A 17500-nucleotide genomic window follows, 5' to 3' on the forward strand; every position below is an offset into this window, starting at 1 on the left:
TGTTATGCTTTCCGATCTCATTTTCCATGATCTGTTATTTATCTGTCCGACATTGCCTGAGGAACAGAAATTAACTGCAATTACAGGGATTAATTTCCTGGTGCGTCATTTGCTGTAAATATCAAAAGCCTTTCTCTCTCTCTCTCTCTCTCTCTCTCTCTCCTCTCTCTCTCTCTCTCTTTTATATATATATATTTACCGGATGCAGTTCTAATCTAATTACAGTTGCTACATTTCTGTCGAAATGTTTTGGACGATGCGCGCAGGAATAATTTTCATTCACCTTAATTTATTAAAGGGATTTGGGTTCTGAAAATCATAAGGCATATATGCATATATATATATATATATATATATATATATATATATATATATATATATATATATATATATATATGTAATGTTTTATAGCATCTTTTTATTGCATTGTGTCAAATAGATTACCTATTATGTCTCATCATAGGACAAAATAGAGCCCATTTCTGTTCATTCAAGATAACAAAGCATCTCATAAACTAGTATCCTTCAACTCCTAAGCCTCTTTTCTTAGAGAGAAGAGAGAGAGAGAGAGAGAGAGAGAGAGAGAGAGAGAGAACTGGGGTGCGCGTTTGTTGACATGAAGTAAAATTTAGAAGCGTAATGAGTGAACGGGAAACGCATCTCTCTCTCTCTCTCTCTCTCTCTCTCTCTGTTCATATTACAGTCACCTGGTTTTATGCGATTTGATTCCCACGCAACGAAAATATTTGAAAATGGGAATTATCATAACTTACTTCTATGTCAACAAAACTCTTTGGGAATGGGTTTCTAAAATACAGAAAGTAAAAAGTTCAACTTTGTTTGTTCTGTTTCGAAACTTCAAGAAAAAAAAAACTATTATTTTCTCACGGATTCAAGTTAGAAAGAAAAAAAGTTTGATATGTACAAAAAACAAATAATATGAATTTTAGAAAGCCCTATTTTATTCCCTGGACAAAGTTAGAGAGAGCTTTCAGAATGGTAGAAGTTGAACTTCGAATAAAATCTGCGAAATGCGTTGAAGCCGCCTTTTCTTTTTATTGCTATTTCCATGTTTATATTAGAAAATTTCCATTAAATGAAATCACTGCAGAAGACACACTCTGATAGACATTTAAATAAAAAGGCTATCAAAGAGACGGAATATACAAATGCAAAGGTGAAGGATAGAGGTATTACTTGTATTGTGTGAATGATTTTATTTTCAAATCATTCATGTAATATTATCAAAGGTAACATGGTACTCGTGGTTCAACTGCCAGTATTTCAACAAGTAATACCCATATCCTTCACCTTTGTTTATTCCCCACATTTGCATTTGTCTATTCCGTCTCTTTGATAGCCTTTTTATTTAAATGTCTATTAGAGTGTGTCTTCTGCAGTGATTTCATTTAATGGAAATTTTCTAATATAAACATGGTAATAGCAATAAAAAGAAAAGGCGGCTTCAACGCATTCACAGATTTTATTCGAAATTCAACTTCTACCATTCTGAAAGCTCTCTCTAACTTTGTCCAGGGAATAAAATAGGACTGTTCTAAATTCTATTATTTTTTTTTTTGTACATACATAACTTTTTTTCTTTCTAAGTTGAATCCGTGAGAAAATAATATATATAATATATATATATATATATATATATATATATATATATATATATCACACACACACACACACACACACACATATATATATATATATATAATATATATATATATATATATATATATATATATATATAAGATAAAAATAAGAGGAAAATCGGAGAAAACGAAATAATGCACACGCATGAGATATCCAGGTAAATATTCCTGGAAGCAAGGATTAGTTCTTAATCTCTTCGCCCCTGAATGTCTCGTCTGTTATGACTCATGATCATAATATTTGCCACAGGGAAACATGGAAATTATGTTGTCCCAAAAAACATTTATTTATAAATCTCGAGACGGCGAGGAATCTCAACCACCTGTTATAACTGAGAGGGCAGGAATTGAAAAATCGACCATCCATGATAAGAATATTTGGAATTTACCTCATTTAATGTCTATTCCTCGTCTGTGGTTGATATTCCTCACTGAGATTGCAAGAACTGAAAAATCGACTATTCATAATACAAATATGTGGAATTTAACCCATTTAATGTCTGTTCCTCGTCTGTGCCTTTGGAAGAAGAATAACAGTGCTATATTGCAAATAATCAATGTTTTTGTTATGTCGCTACATCCAATTAATGATTTTTTTTATCGTATTAGAACCGGAATATATTAGGAATATCCCGTTTTTTCCGATTGCAAAACGAGCGTGTTCTGATTCCAAATACAATTCCTACCATTCCTATTACGAACATCTCGCGGATAATTCAAATAACTTCGGCCGAAGAACCTTCATTACGTCAAATAAGAAAATGAAGGATCCCTTTCGTCGTGGAAAATGAATGGAATGACTTTAGCTTTCCAACATTTTGTGAAGACGACCGAATAAAGTTCGGTTCAATTGATCTCGAGAAATGGCGAGTAATTTCAAGGGGAAGATGAAGTATATATTTGTCATCTTGAAATCTAAATTCATTTCTTCTTCATTGTCACTGAAGAAATTAGATTGGAAGTCGGCTTATGACATGCAGAAATAAAGTTATTCTTTCGTATAAGTAAGGATCAATTTCTTTTTCATTTTCAATGAAGATATGAGATTGAATGTCAGCCTATGACATGCAGACATAAATTTACCTTTTCGTATAAGTAAGGTTAATGAAAATATGAGATTGGAGGTCAGCTTATGACATGCAGACATAAAGTTATTCTTTCATATAAGTAAGGATTAATTTCTTATACATTCTCAATGAAGATATGAGACTGGGGGTCATCTTATGACATGCACACATAAATACTTTCTTTCATATAAGTAAGAAACAATTTCATTGTCAGTGAAAATATGAGATTGGAAGTCAGCTTATGACATGCAGACATAAATTGATTTTTTCATATAAGTAAGGATTAATTTCCTATTCATTCTCAATGAAGATATGAGACTGGAATTCAGCTTATTACATGCAGACATAAATTCATTTTTCATATAGATAAGGATTGATTTCTCCTTCATTGTCACTGAAGATATTAGATTGGAAGTCGGGTTATGACTTGCATTTATAAATTTAGTCTTTCCTATAAGCATGGATTAATTTATTCAGTGACATTGTACATTCATCTGCGATATATCTTCTATATTCCATTGCAGATTTTTATTTGTATTTAATTATCAATGTTACTGTTTGTCTATTCCTCAGTTTCATTACAGATGTTTTCCTGTTAATCTTATTTTATACTGTCTTTCATCAATGTTACTGCTTTTCTATTTCTAGATTTCGTTGCACATGTTTTCATGTCAATCTTTATTTGATACTGTCGTTCAAACCGGCAATTCCAGAAATCCCTAGAAGAATTTTCCATCTGGTTCTCCGTCTGTCAGTCCTTCCGTCCGTCTGTCCGTCCGACCTTCCGTCATTCCGTCCGTCCTTCCGTCCGTCCTTCCATCCTTCCGTCCTTCCGTCCGTCCTTCCGTCCGCCAGTCCGTCCGCCTCTCCATATAATCAAATCTATCCCATTTCCCGGCACTGAATCCTAATGGAAACGAAGTAGGGCGTCCGAGGAACCGAATAATTCAATTACGAAGAAGTTTTCAGCCCAGCAAGTGTCTCAGCTTCGGTCGAATGCTATCTTTCCTGACTTCCTCTCTCTCTCTCTCTCTCTCTCTCTCTCTCTCTCTCTCTGAGGTCGATATCGGAGATTGTTTTTGGTGCTAAAAGGAAGTCCTTTGGAGAAGACCTTCCTCAGAGGCAGTGCGCGTGACAGGTAACGAGATGAAGTGTTCAGTGTTCACGTTAATGTAATGTATATAGGATATATATATATATATATATATATATATATATATATATATTATATATATAATATATATAATTATATATATATAATATATATATATATATATATATATATATATATATATGTATATATATAATATATATATATATATATATATATATATATATATATATATATATATATATATATATATATATATATATATATTGTCAGAGACTGAGGTGAAGCTGAGATATATCATCAGGAATTTTTGGATCATGATTGTTTTTTTTCATTTTGGGATTTTATTTCTGGTTTTCTGTTCAAGTTCTCTATTTCGTCTTATTGCTCATCATGTTTGTTTTTATTTTGCACTTATTATGTAAAAACTTTATTAAGCCCTTTAGGATATCGGGATGAGGGAAATAATACATTGAAACAATGTACTAATGGAAAGAAAAGCAGGCGAGAAAATATAGACCAATCATTAAATAAAAGTAAAGATATTATAAACCCTTAGACATAGAGAAAACAGAAGCGAGATGTGGAGCTCAGAGTTGGGCAGTAAAATAAACAAGGCGTGATCCGACCTCCAGCTTACTCGTGACACATGGAAGATTTTCCCCCTACTTATGTTGTAATTCATAATATTCCTAACTTAACGTAAATTAAAGCTTGCTAAAATCTATGGTCAAATAGCACGTTGTTTCGCCAACGAAAATTTAAATAAATACGCTATATTTTATTACAAATAATTGTTTTGTATTTTGCAACATGCACATCATCATCTTTTTTTTTTACATTTTCATTTCAATAAATAAATCATAACTCCTCAAATTCCTGTATCTTTTAACTCAACGTGAAACACCTTATTCAGACCTTCTTAATCTTTGCCATATGGGTTTCCTCCCTCCCAACAAGAACAACAACAGCAACAAAGTAGTTTTGTAGGCTTACCCCCCGAGTAAGGCGCAAGGATTCTGAAGATCATAGAGTAAACGTGATAAGGAATGGTTATGACATGTGCCACAGGGACCCCCAAGTAGATAAAGGACTCTATGTATATCACCCACTTGGAACAATCGGCAAAATAATGGTACTATAGTAGATTCACATCAGCCGTACATCTGATGTCTAGGCCAGTTCCTTACGACGCTTTTGACTGGCTGTTGATAAGCCAATCACAGGCCTGGAAACTCTCTCGAGATGGAACATGCATCCTGCCTATGTGAACTCTCTCGAGAGACTGAGAGCTTCCACCCCTGTGATTGGCTTATCAACAGCCAATCAAGAGCGTCGTAAGGGACTGACCTAGACATCAGACGCACGGTTGGTGTGAATCTACTACAGGTCCCATTCCACAGATAATTCGAGAAGAGCTTTTATGTAGGACTATTTTGACTTGCAACGACAAACATAAAAAACGAGCTTAATCTAGAAAATCTATATATAAAATTAATTGTACCTCGAGATGATTCTCTCAAAAGCCAGCCGCGATATTAACTCATAATTCAACCAACATATTACTAATTTAAACGCGGTATAAAAACCTGAATGCACATTTGAAAAGCACTTGCTTTCGACAGATGATTCCGAATGGGAATGATAAGTTTCTGAAGGGGAAGGAAGGGGAAAATCGTACGTAAAAGAATAATGAATTCATATATATATTGCTTGTGTTATTCTGTGCATTTTGGTGAAGACGTGAAGTGAATTCGTTTTGAATCGCGGCACAGAATTCAGCGAAGACAGGAGTGAATTATATGATACTTTTATTTGCCATTAAGAGAATATGCTTCTTAAGCATATATATATATATATATATATATATATATATATATATATATATATATATATATATGCTTAAGAAGCATATTCTCTTAATGGCAAAAAAACCAGCATCATATAATTCACTCCTGTCTTCGCTGAATTCTGTGCCGCGATTCAAAACGAATGACTATTTATTGCTTATATTATTCAGTTACTTTGGCGGAGATAAATGTTATGTAACACACACACACACACACCACACACACATAATATATATATATATAAAAATATATATATATATATTATATATATAATATATACATATATATATATATTATTATTATCTATTATGATATATATAGTACATATATAATATTACCAATATATATTAGATACTATATATATATATAATATTACTCACAATCCTATACTTAATGTATATATATCTATACTATTATCTATTAATAATATATTATATTATATCTATATATCACTCACCATATATATATATCTTCATAATTATACTTATATATAATATAATAGATATATATATATATATAATATAGATTATTTAATATTAACTTATTATATATCTACTAATATATTATATTATATATATATAACTAGTATATATATTATTATATATATTGGTTTGTGTGTGGTGTGGTGGTACTATAATACTAATTAACTAATTATACTTACTATATACTATATGGATATATAGTACATCTAGTGAGTGAGAATAGTACTTATAATATATATTTATAATACTACACACACACACCACACAACACACACAAGCAGCGAGCGAGCGAGCCGAGCGAAGCGAGCTATATATATATATATATATACTAGAGGGTGAAGAGTATTCACCAAACACATATATAATAATATATAAGTATAGTGAGTGAGTGACGCCGAGTATTTATATATAGGTAAATATAATCGTTATAATATATTATAGATATTATTATAATATATATATTATATTTATATAAAGTATATATATATTACCTATATATATATATACTATATATTATACCCCTATATATATATATACTATGAGCTATTATACTATGAAGTATATGTATATATATGATATATATATATATATATATATATATAATATATATGTGTGTGTGTATATATATATATATGTGATGTGTGTGTGTGTGTGTGTGTGTGTGTGTTACATAACATTTATCTCCGCCAAAGTAACTGAATAATATAAGCAATAAATAGTCATTATCATTTTACACACACACACACACATACACACACGCACCTGGAAGCTGAGATTAAGCTATATAACTAAATGTATCATATTCCATTGTTTTACAGAGAGAAGGGGAATTTCGCATCCATTAATGTTCACGGAAATAACATAGATATTTATGGAATATAATACCACCGGGCAAATTCAACTTTCCAAGTTAGTCATTTCACTTCTTCATTTATAGAGAAAACGAACATTCTTTGCAACCTTAAACGGAAATGCCTGAGTGATACTTTTTTCTGTAACAGAGTTTTACGCCAAAAAAGGTATTGTTTATTCAAGTTTGAAGTCCTTTTTTTCGAAGTTACAAAGAATGAGAAAAAAAAAAGAAACAACAAGATTACCTGTGTCGTTTTTGAAGTCTGGGAAAAAATAACCTAGGAATCTTTTACAATGAGTCATTAGTCTTTAGGCTAGCTTAAGGTAAAAGGAAAAGTATGTACAACAGATGACTTGAGGCTAGAATGGCGTCAGCTGGCAAAGAAATTTCTTTTTATAGAACTTTCAGTAAATGAAAACCCTACCCTTCTCTCTCTCTCTCTCTCTCTCTCTCTCTCTCTCTCTCTCTCTCTCTCTCTCTCTCTCTCTCTCTCTCTCTGTATGTGTATCAGTCAGCGTGTATCGTAAGAGCCATCCATACGCATAACCATACAAGCAAACATGCTTTATTCCCGTCTTCTTCAGAGGCCAAGGACCCAAATGGTTATGATGCTTGAGCTTTTTATAGAAGGATCCTTAGCCCAGTTTTCAAGGAAAAGCCGAAACCATCAAGGCATATTTTGTTAAAATTTCTACGGCTTCATTTTGATCCTAGTGGCTATAATAACGCTTGTTGAACCAAACAAAATCTTCTTTCAGTTTTCCTCTGAAGATTGAAAAATAACTCGAGTGTTGAGTAAAATAGAATATAAATTCTTATAAGTAAACAAGTTATACACAGTAATTTTGTGGATTTCTTTTTCAACGCTTGTTGTTAGTTAAGTCTCTAGTCGTGTGCAATAGTGTATCTAAATGTAAATAGATTTATAATAAAAGGAGCCCATAAAAACGCCAAAATATAGAGAGAAAATACTATATTTCAGAGACTGCTGTCTCTCTCTTCAGTCCCTGAAATATAGTATTTTCTTTCTATATTTCGGCATTTTTTATTGGCTCCTACTAATAGATAGAATTCTGTTGTAACAGACATTTTACCGGTCATATTTTATATCCTATAATAGATAGAATTCTGTTGTAACAGAACATTTTTACCAGTCATATATTTATATATATATATATATATATATATATATATATATATATATATGTGTGTGTGTGTGTGTGTCTGTGTGTGTGTGTGCGTATGTGTGTGTGTGTGTGTGTGTGTGTGGGTGGGTGTTTATGTTTATATAGGTATGCATGAGTATGAAGGTACAGCATTCATTCAGTTCTTCGTCTCTGCTCTCCACTTTATTTGTTATTTGGCTATGCGTCTCTTCTCCTCCGGATGACACTGCTCTCTCACGTCTTTGTGGAACTTCGATTTCCACCCAATTCTGCTATTCCCTCCCCTTCCCCCTTCTTTTTTTTTTGAGTCAGAATGGAGAAGGTAAATATCGAATTCAGGGTTGGAAAATGGCGCATTTTCTTGCAGGGACAAAAAACTTCTCTCTCTCTCTCTCTCTCTCTCTGCTCTCTCTCTCTCTCTCTCTCGTCTTCTCATCCTTCTCTCTCCTCTCTTCTCTCTATCTCTCACACATACATATACCGTGAGTCATTTCTACTAGATGATGGGAGGCTCAAGATGCTGTGAGGTCTGTGGCTCAAATCCAGGTTTTTTTTTTGTTTTTTTTTTTTTTTTTTTTTTTTTTTTTTTTTATAGCGCCTTATGTTCAACAATCCCTACCCTTCCCCAGCCTTTCCCTTCCCTTCTCTCTTTCGCATGACCGCCCCCCCCCTCCCACCTTGCCCACCCCCCCCCTTCATGCACCTGGGTACCGTCAGTGTTATCGAGAGAGAGAGACAGAGAGAGGGACAGAGAGAGAGAGAGAGAGAGAGAGAGAGAGAGAGAGAGAGAGAGATTGACCACATTTGCGGTTCACGCCGGATTGCTTCTGTGTATTCGCTCCTCCCGTGATCCTTAGCGGTTTTAAGAGATCGTAGAGGATTCGTCGACCTGCCAAAAGGATCCCGCGGAGGAAGAAAAAGGGCGATAGTTAACAGGGGGAGAAAGAGGAGAGGAGTAGGAGAAGGAAGAGAGAGGTAATATGAGGGAGGGGGAAGTGGAGAGGACGAAGAAAATGGGGGAAAGCGGTGGTGGATGTGTGTGTGTGTATATATATAATATTATATAAGTATATATAATATTATTATAATATTAACAGCCCACACTTATATATATAAAGATTATTATATATTATGATAATAATATATACCTCATCAACTATATCAACTAGCTGATAAAGTAATCAATCATCAATCATATTTAAAATTAATATTTAAGAATATATGATAATAATATGATATTATATAAATAATTATTAACTATTATACGACTCATACGGTTATAATGATAATATAATAGAATAATATTATCCAAATATGTTATGGTATGAGTATATAAGGAACCATAATATGTATATATATATAAATAATATAATATTATCATATATATATATAATATAATATAATTATAATAATGGGATAACATATATACATAATATATATATTTAATATAATATATATATATATATATATATATATATATTAATATAATATAAATAGCTATACTATATTATATATTTATATACAAATATGTATCGCTATGTAATTATATAAGTTTTATCTATATAATAGAATAATATAAACTAATATATATAACTAGTATATTACTATATAATAATTATAATATTATATATATATAGATATATATGTAAGTTAAAATTACCACATACGGAAAATGATAGGTCAGAAATCCAAACGCTTTTGTCTTTACTAAGACCTTAGTAAAGACGAAAGCGCTATCATTTTCCTGTGGTATTCGTTTATTTAATGAAGTCACGTGCATCTGTGATTTTTTAACGCATTATATATATACGTATATATAATATAATATGTATATATAGAAATCTATATATATATCTATATATATATATCTATATTATATATATATATATATATATATATATTTTTTAATTTTTTTTTTTTTTAAACTTTTTATATATCTATATATATATATATTATATATATATATATCTAGTAATATATATGTCTATAATTATATATATGTGTGTGTGTGTGTGTGTGTGTGTGTGTGTGCGTGTGCTCAACTGATGGAAAATTATAAAAATAATAAATGGTAACAACAATAGCAGGAAAAACGGAACTATTAAATCATCATTGTCAGGGAAATAGCCCGTTAAAATATAAGCGATTCAGAACAGCCAGCGAGCGAACCTCGCTATATTATTCTCTCTCTTTAGAATGCACATTATTTATCTTTGGCTTTTTCATTCTATTAAATAGATCATAAATATACTATCCTTCATTTTCTGCGCCTTTAAATCAACGACAAATACCTCCTTCAGATTTTTTTTTTTTTTGGGGGGGGGTTTCTATAAACCTTTGCTAACCCCCCAAACAACAACAATAACAGCAACAACAACAACAACAACAACAATAATAACAAAGTAATTTGTAGACTTACTCCCCGAGTAAGCGAAAGTTATCCTTACTCCTTTAATTTCCTCGTTTGTGGTTATCATGAATAAAAAAAAACATAGAGCAATTAAAAAAAAAAACTATAACAGCATAACATTGCCAAAACTCATAACATTCTTGAGAAATTGAAGGTCATCCCATATTTCCTTCTATTTTCTATCTCTCTGAGACCTTCCAAAATCTCGGACGCCTACGAAACAGGGATTCAACCTCGCCAATATTATATGAAAGGCATCCTAACTTCTAATTGAAGATTTCAGGAATCGCTCAGGAGACGTTGGAATCTCAGTCTGGAATTTTGGAATGGCGCTTGAGATTTTTTTTCCCGTCCTATTTTTTCAGATATTTTTTTGTTTTTTTTTGTTTTTTAGCGAAGGAGGAGTGACTCGGGCTTCCTGTCGTATCATCTCTCTCTCTCTCTCTCTCTCTCTCTCTCTCTCTCTCTCTCTCTCTCTCTCTCTCTCTCTCTCTCTCTCCTTCTCTTTCTCTTTCTAAAAGAGCCATGATGTTTACCACGCAAATGTACAAAGTGTATAAAATCACGATTGCATAGAGAATCGTTCCTCCTCCAAAAAATGTCTGGTCCCATGTTAGTATTTAATGATTCTTTCCTTTCTGGAATTATCATTTTCTTGCAGTAAATTTCAGTGCCTACTGTTGAACAGTAGCGCAGCAGCAACTGCAAAATTAACAGATGTTGCAGTTATAGTTTTGACAACAAATGAGGCAACGACAATAACAACAACTATGACATAACGCCCATTATAGTAAGATTGTCCGTTTTAACGCCAGGCGTCGCTTCGACGGTTGCTGTGCAGGCTTATATTTAGTTTATATGGTGTTTTTACATTGCATGGAACCAGTGGTCATTCAGCAACGGGACCAACGGCTTTACGTGACTTCCGACCCACGTCGAAAGTGAACTTCTATCACCAGAAATACACATCTCTCACTCCTCAATGGAATGGCCGAGAATCGAACTCGTGACCACCAAGGTGGGATGCCAACACCATACCAACCACGCCACTGAGGCGTTTGCAGGCTTATAGTGGTCTGTTTGAATTTTCGGTCTCTTGAAAGGAACGGAGACATAACGTCCATCAGAGGGAGCGGCGGAGGTAGGATGAAACCCCATTGTAAATTATTTATGAAAATTCGTAAAGTAACTACGTCTACGGGGTAACCAGCCTCGTTTCACGGGCAGAACCGGCTCCGTTTCAACGAATTCCTTCTCACCTCTACCCCTTCCTTTGGTGGGGGGGGGGGGGGGGGGGGGGGGGGGGGGGGGGGTTGTTGAGGTAGGATGACACCCCATTATAAACCATCTTCTGGGTCCCCACTATAACCCTGCCAAGTTTCATGCTCATCGGACCAGCCGTTTGGCCGTGATTATTGAATGACAGACGGACGGACGGACATTACGATCATTATAGTAATACTAGCAAACATATGGATACAGAAATTAGGTATGAAAATTCGTAAAGTAACTAAGTATACGGGCAGAACCACTTCCGTTTTAGTGTTAAGTTTGAATTACGATAAAAAAAAGTAAAATACCTTGAAAGTAGACTCTCTCTCTCTCTCTCTCTCTCTCTCTCTCTCTCTCTCTCTCTCTCTCTCTCTCTCTACCAGTCGCGAAATCCGGACTGCGTTCATCTGTATATCCTGAAGAGGATCTTGGCGCAGAACGTAAGGTTTCCGGAATCGCCTATAAAGAATCTGGAATCTTTTCCAGTTTCTGGAATACGCTTCCGTGGAGTAGATAGTGCCGAAGTGAAGGGCGAATGAAGGTTTGTATCAAATCCTTCCTGTCTGTCTGTCTGTCTTGCATAAAGAGACAAGAAAATACGAAGTGCAATGGATAAAAGGAGTATGGGAAGAGTGTTTGGAATGGAACGGTGGAAGAAGAAGAGGAAGCAAAGAGAGTGGAAGAGTAGAAAAGAGTAAGAGTAAGAGGAAAGGAACACTAAAGGAGTAAGATTTTGTCCAAAAAGAGAAAATACGATATTTTATCTCTTTGGCAGGACTGCACTGACCTTGGACTTTGAACGTCGTGTGCGAAAGTTTGCAAGATTATTGTTAGTAAATTTCGTTTATAATTCTTCTTCTTCTTCTTATTTACAATATTGTTGATTTCGCGCTATTAACTATTCGCTGTTCTACATTGCTGTTATGCTTTATGAAGCAATCTGTATTAAACACTGATTTTAGCATAAGAACACTGATAATGTACTCAAAGACAATTTATGAATGAGCAACGAAATACATTCGTCATGAATAACTTTTTTTTGCTTCTAGTTTTCGCTTTCTGTAAAAGAACCAGCTATTCGTCTGCCCGTCCGTACTTTTTCTGTTCGCCCTCAAATCTTAAAAGCTACTGAGATTAGAGGGCTACAAATTGCTGTGTTGATAATCCACCCTCCAATCATCAACCATACCAAATGGCAGAATTTTAGCCTTATTAGGTTTTATTTTATTTAAGGTTAAAGTTAGCCATGGATCGTGCGTCTGACAGCGCTTTCGTGAAGTTTGGGACCAACTGAATAGCTGGCGGTCTTAGGTGATGGTTTTATACAGCATTATACTTTGTACAGAAAACTCGATTGCGCCGAAGTTTAGTATACTTAGGCTACTGGGCTTAAATGACATATATCATGGTAGCTTTGGCAAACTGCGTAATTCACACCGACTGTTGACGAAGCGTAAACTTATGCTGCTGGATTAACCAATACTCGGTTACCATGGCAACACCTGTTTCATCTTGGGCTGCTCGGAAACTTGATTGTGATTAGGGGAGCAAAATCAGTAACACCCACTCAACACCCTACCCTCCCCCCTTCTCTCTCTCTCTCTCTCTCTCTCTCTCTCTCTCTCTCTCTCTGCCACTGGCAAAGCTTCGACGAGTAAGCTCTTGAACTGCTAATTATGAAACGACAACAAAGTACTGTGTTTCACTTGACAATAGATAAAATTGTCCCGTTTTCAATCTCCCGAATTGATTAGACATATTTTATCTCATCGCTGATATATTCAGGCAGACAGAATCATTAATTAAAATAGATGAAATATCCAAAATAAAGGAGATATTAACTAACGTTATTGGTTATTGCAATGCTCTTGCTGTGACTGTGAACAGTATTAAAAAAAAGACTTGTTTATTATTTTTTTAAGAGATAGAGATAACGACGATAGGATTGCTGTTTAGTTTTATGCATAATTTCAAATAGAAAGTAATTTATTTTCGCTTACTCGGGGAGTGAGCCTACAAACTAATTTGCTGTTCTTCTTCTTTTTGTTCTTGGTGTTGTTGTAATTACTGTTGTTGTTCTTGTTGGGGGCGGAGGTAGGAAAGCCCTATGGAAGAGCCTAAAAAGGTCTGAAAAAGGTCTTTCGAGTAGAGTTCAAGGTACAGGAATTTTAGGTTAGGATATATATGATTAATTTATTAGATTGAAAATGTAATATATGCATATATATATATATATATATATATATATATATATATATATATATATAATATATATATTGTACTGTTAAACAGTGCGGAAAAATTATTTCTAACTAAATATAGCGCATTTATCTTCATTTTCGTTGGTGATACAACGCACTACTTGACCGTAGAATTTAGCACGCACCTCAAGTAAGCTGAAGGTTGGACCACGCCTTGATGTATATCATTGTGTGTGATTTGTCCTCTTGCTAACCTTCAAAACTTAACTCTGTAATTACATTAACTTCCACTATTTTTATTAATCATTTAATACAGACCAAAAGGCGGATTTTTTCTTTCCTACGAATGTAATATAAACTCAGTGAGAGAGAGAGAGAGAGAGAGAGAGAGAGAGAGAGAGAGAGAGAGAGAGAGAGAGTCTTTGTACATCAATAGGTACGGCCGAAGTAAAATAAAGGATTTCATGTCAATTTCCATCTGTTGAATGACACAGAAAAGCCAAACGAAGATGGACTGGTCAAGGGAAAATGAATGTCACTTTCCCGTGCAGTAAAAGTTTAATGCCTTCTCTCGGTCAAGTGTCTCCTAAGCCACAAAAATGTAGCTGTTTGTTTTTATAGCGTTTAGTTGAAAGCTGCCCTCTTGACTACTTACGCCCTAAATTTGGGAGAAATATAGTAGAAAGTGGGTTACACTCTAGACTAATAAAAAAAAAAATATTCACGTTCACTTCGTTTATATTGCAATAATTTTTATCATGTTAGCTAACCAACCTGGCACTGCAAGGGACAACTCTGACAAATGAGAAACTCTCTCTCTCTCTCTCTCTCTCTCTCTCTCTCTCTCTCTCTTAACCCACCCTCTCTACTGTCTCTCTCTCACTTCCCCTCCTTTTTACTCTCTCTCTCTCTCTCTCTCTCTCTCTCTCTCTCTCTCTCTCCATTTGGAGTTAAGATTGTTGCTTTAGTTACATTGATCAGCATTTTTGACATTTTATATTTGAACACTTCTCACTCCTATTCCTGAACTTGGACTTGATGAGCATTGGGAGTGCAACTATTCATCTCAGTAACCTAGAAAACTATGGATTCGATACTAATATCTGTTGTTTTAAATTATTTTTATTTTCACCCCTTTCCAAACTCCCTCCACAAATTCCCTACTTTAGTGTCAGTGATGTCTTACCTCCACAGTATATATTCTTTCACCGATGGTAATTCATATGCCTACCAAGTTTTGGCTTAAACTGCTCAATGCATGTGAAAGTGTGTGACATAAACACACACATACTACCATACATTATATATATATATATCTACACACATACACACACATATATATAATATATATAATCTATAATATATATAGTTTTATAGTAAATATATTAACATTATATTATATAATATATTTATATATATATATATGGTACTTGAGTTTAGTTGGTGTTCTTTTAATTTGCTTTATGTATTGTAATTGTGTGTTTTTTTAGATGAGTAGTTATTTTGATTTTATTTATTATTTATAATTTTCAGCTTGAAAATGGGCCTGGTACCTGAAACGTTGCTTTGAATAAACGCCCATATGAAACAGATGTCTCCATTTAAACCCTTACCGTCTGAGGCTTCCCCTTTGGTTGATATATATATATATATATATATATATATATATATATATATATATATATATATATATATATATATATATATATATATATATATATATGTATATATATATATATATATATATATAATATATATATATATATATATATATATATATATATACATACATATATATATATATATATATATATATATATATATATATATATATATATATATATATATATATATATATATATATATATATAATCCACACATCAAAGGGTACTATAGTAGGTAGGAGAAGGGCGCAGGAACAACACATCCATTTGATTCATTTATTGCCAACGCGTTTCTTGACCCATGGTCACATCATCAGGACATCTATATAAAAAGGAGCATCCGAGCACATAATTAAAAAGAAACACATATAAAGCATAAGAAAACTTACAATGGAAACTAAGTTAAATTTAAATACTGAATCATACTTAAATACATTTACACATTAAAAACCAAGAAAGCTTAAAATGATCTTTAAAAAACTAAACTCATTTTTTTCTTTTATTGAGTTTACTTTTTTAAGGATCATTTTAAGCTTTCTTGGTTTTTAGTTTGTAAATGTATTTAAGTGTGATTCATTATTTAAGTTTAACTTAGTTTCCCTTTTAAGTTTTCTTATGCTTTATATGTGTTTCCTTTAAATTATGTGCTCGGATGCTCCTTTTTATATAGATATCCTGATGATGTGTCCATGGGTCAAGAAACGCGTTGGCAATAAATATATCAAATGGATGTGTATATGTTCCTGCACCCTTCTCCTGCCTACTATATATATAATATATATATATATATATATATATATATATATATATATATATATATATCTATATATATATATATATATATATATATATATATATATATATATGAGTATTTAGGTAGAAGACCCTCTTTCGAGCATGTTCTATTGAAGAAACGTCGGTATAAAATAATCTACGGCCACTCTACACAGATTTCAATATATATAAATTCATCAAATTTATTGATCTTTTCATACGTATCCAATTGGCGCGTTACTCGCCCAGACCTATATAATATTGAAAAAAGAACCGTAATAAGAGGAATAGTAAGAATTCTATAAAATAAATGCAGCTGAAGCAGTAATCTCCTTCAATAGAATAATATATATATATAACAGTATATGCTTAAAAAATCACAGTAGATGCACGTGACTTCATTAAATAAGCGAATACCACAGGAAAAAATCAAAGTGCTTTCGTCTTTACTAAACATTGTCAAGGAGCTAATGAAATACAATTGGAGAGAAAGGTCTCAGGTACACAACAAGATCAAGAATACCAGATGGTTAATTGTCAAAAGGGTAAAAATTAAAAGAGAAAATCCAGGATTATCGGATATCACACGGTCACAAACCTAAACAGATTTTACCCTAACCGAAATTACAAAGTATCTTTACAGTCCAAAACATGTAAAAACTGAATATATAAATTTTGTTGCTTATATTTATCTACAACTTTTTTCATTACGAAAGCATCAAGTTTAGATAAACCAAGACTTAAATTTAGAACATTTCTATTTTTTGACTAGATGAAACAAGATTCAATGATATTCCTTTTAACTGTGTCATTACATGGGATTAAGGCTCTTGCTTGACTCCAGTTAATAGGATGATCTAAATCTCTCATATGTACTAGTAATGCATTCGATATTTGCCCAGTTCTCACAGAATATTGATGCTGTTCGAGACGTTGTGAAAGAGATTTACCGGTCTGTCCGTAATAGACTTTATCACACTTTTTGCAAG

The sequence above is a fragment of the Macrobrachium nipponense genome, chromosome 23 (genome assembly GCF_015104395.2).
Source record: "Macrobrachium nipponense isolate FS-2020 chromosome 23, ASM1510439v2, whole genome shotgun sequence".
In the NCBI taxonomy this organism is placed as follows: Eukaryota; Metazoa; Arthropoda; class Malacostraca; order Decapoda; family Palaemonidae; genus Macrobrachium; species Macrobrachium nipponense.